Source organism: Echinops telfairi, unplaced genomic scaffold (genome assembly GCF_000313985.2).
Source record: "Echinops telfairi isolate 266 unplaced genomic scaffold, ASM31398v2 ScPeMD7_3;HRSCAF=10, whole genome shotgun sequence".
NCBI classification, from domain to species: Eukaryota; Metazoa; Chordata; class Mammalia; order Afrosoricida; family Tenrecidae; genus Echinops; species Echinops telfairi.
Genome location: NW_022103899.1, coordinates 41,342,900 through 41,346,316, shown reverse-complemented (window position 1 = coordinate 41,346,316; position 3,417 = coordinate 41,342,900).

The window sequence follows — 3,417 nt, the reverse complement described above, 5'->3', positions numbered from 1 at the left end:
GCTGTTGGTGCATATGTAGCTTGAGCTTGGGACTGTTGGATCCTGTCATCTAGCTCACTGTTGGTGACCCACTCTGCTGTTTGCTGCCTCTGGCCAGACTGCTTACATTGCTCTATGGAAGACTCAGCTGTTTGCTTCCCTGACCTTGAACCCAGCAGTCCACATGAGTTGAAGGACTTCCAGTATATTAACTGTTTCATGGAAGTGAGTTGAACTGAGCCCTCTGTACTGGTGTGTGGACTAATAAGCTGTTATATACCTTTTTGCTGTATCTATCTATCTATCATCTATCTATCTATCTATCTATCTATCTATCTATCTATCTATCTATATAGACATATCGTTAAGTGTTCTGGTTTTGTTTCTCTGGAGAACCCTGTCTAACACAATATGTATGTTCCACGAGTTTTGGTATTTTGTTGTGCTGTGTTATTGTTATAATTTTTTTCAAGGAATTTCTTAATTTCATTACTTATTTGCCCTATTACCTACTCAATTTAAAGTACTATATTTTAAGTCTCCATGTGTTTCTCTTTATGTTCCTCTTCTTTCTATCATTAATTTCTATAGCATTGTGATCTGAAGAAACAGATTGTAGGATTTCAATATTTTTAAATTTGATGAGGGTTGCTTTGTGGCCTAACATATGCTCTATTCTAGAGTATTTACTGTGTGTGCTGGAGAAGAATGTATACTACTATGCGGTTGTTGGGTGTAGTGCTCTGTCTATATCTAGGAGGTTAAGATGCTTGATTGTGGTATTTAGCTCTTCTGTTTCTTCATTAATTTTTTCCCTGATTGTTTGTCCCTGAGAGTGGTGTGTTGAAGTCTTTTACTGTAATTATATTGAGTTATGTATTTCTATTTTCAACCGTATGTGAACTCGATGGATATATTTCAAGGATCTTTCATTGGTTGTATATCTGTTTATTAAGTTATATATTTCTGAAGTAGTGTTACTTTAATTATTATGTAATGTCCATTCTTGTCTCTTATTATGCTGTTCACCTTGAAATCTATGTTATCAGAGATAAATATTGTGAATCCTGCTTTTCATTTTCAGTCTATTTTTTGTCTTTGAGTTTACGGTGTGTCTCTTGTAGCCAGCCTATAGATAGGTCTTGTTTTCTAATCTACTCATCTAATCTACTCCCTGCTTCTTAATTGTTGAATTTTATATTCAGTGTCATTATTGATATATTCACGTGTGTTGCTGTCATTTTGCTGTGTTTATGTTTGTTTTCTTTCCCCCCCATTTTTTTGTGGTTTCATTGGTGCCTTTGTTTCTCTTCTAGTTCTGTATTATTTTGAATACTGCTTTATTTGTATTGGTTTCTGGGTGGTATTGTGCCATGTGATGTGCTCTGCTTTGTCTGCTGTTATTGTTTATTCTCTGGCCATATTGACCAGTTTAATACTTTTTGCAAGGTTGGTCTTGTTTTTATAAATTACTTTAGTTTTTCCTTGTCTTGAAATACCTGTATTTATCTGTAGTATTTCAGGGATAATTTTGCCTTATTTAAGATTTTTGGTTGGCATATTTTATTTTATAGATGTCACTCCATTGTTTCCTTGCCTGCTGAGCTTCTGCAGAAAAGTCCAAGCTTATCCTCATTGGTTTTCCATTATAGGTGACTGTTCTTTGTTCCTCATTTTCCTTGATATTGGAAAAGGGTTTTCTCTTTTTCCTTGATATTGGAGCGTTGACTGCAATCTGATGTCTATCTTACTGGGGCTCCTTTCAGCTTCTTGAATAGTTATTTCCTCTTCCTTTGTTATAGCAGGGAAAATTTCTTCAATGGTTTCTCATATTTTTTTCTGTAGAATTTTTGGTTTATTCTTGCTCTGGGATCTTGATGAGACAGATTCATTCTCTTGATAGTTTTCCAGTAATTCTCAGGCATTCTTTGGATGTCCTCACTTTTTTGTCGATTGTAGTCACAGTGATTGTCTTAGAACTCACTGATTTGGATTTCCTTTTTTCCATTCTATTCCTCAGGTCTGTAAAAGTAAGTAGTCATCTGGGTAGGTCATCAGATTTGTCCAAATGTGGGAAAATATATTATAAGAGGATACGTGAATTAATAGATTTAATGGAAATATATTTCACAAGGAAAAAGAAAGAGCACTGTGTGTTACCTAATCTCATGTCAACTTAAAGGTATTAAGAGTGAAGAAGTGAAGTCTAACCTGTCAATCAGGTCACAGCCTGATGATGCCTCCTGGTGGGCATGGTCTTCTCATGGGGATTCTGGGAACTTCCTCCCATCTCTGGAGGTGGGCCACGCTCTCTGTGCTCCTGTTAAGGAGCAATGTGGGGACCCACATCAGAATTGAGATGCTTCCACTACCACTGGATCCACAAGGTTTTTCACCCACCAGCTGTGATCTTCCTGCATTCAGCATCATTGTATGTGGCACATAAGTCTGAAGAGGAATTTGTGGACTAGTGTGTTAGTGTGGGTAGATTAGAGAAACAAATTCATGGATATTCATATGTGTATAAGAAAGAGCTTTATATAAAGAGTAATTGTACATTAAGAAAACATCCCAACCCAGTCCAGGTAAAGTCCATAAGTCTGATATTAACCACATGTCCAATACCAATCTATAAATTCCTCTTCAGACTCACATACAATGGTGCCAAATGCAAGAAGATTACAGGCCAGTGGCTGAGAAGTCCTGTGGATCCATTGGCATTGTAAGCATCTCAGTACTGGCAGGGGTCTCCACATGGTTCCTCCAGCTCAGGGCACTTCTAAGCTGATTTTCTTGCTGCCTGGATGTGCAGGATATTCCTCTTAGTGGAGCCTCTTCATAATTGCAGGAGATCTTTCTGTGCTTCTTATCTGGTGGTCCTATTCTCCCATCGCCTGTAAATCTTTACAAAATCAGACTTGTATAATTTTATTTAATAAAGGAATCTCTGATTTTGTAGCGACACATTTTTACTTCCCCTTGTATATTCTAGTAGGGTTGGTACTGGAAACTTAAATTTCCCTGAAGAGAATTCTAGAAGCCCAGTGTGTGATCCATGCTGTCATTGATCATTGATATGACTTAGGCCCTGCCACATTGATCATCTACAACTTCTTGGCTACTAATGATGTATGTGATATATATCGCATTATGTGTGACTTTATAATCACTCAGCGTATTTCAATTAGCTAAAGAAAGGGATAATTTCATATTAGCTCCATTTATTTCTCACTAGGCATCAACTTTCAAATTAACTGCAGCATGTTAATTTACTTCTGAAAATGAAAAGTATAAACTGTTGAATGTCAAGCTCTAACTCCGGAGAAGTGAATTCTAAAGTGAATTCTCACTCAGCATGAGGAAGGAGGATTTTTTTTCTTATCTGATGGTGGGATATGCAGATTCTTCTATTCTAAAGGTAAAAACGCTCCTATCATG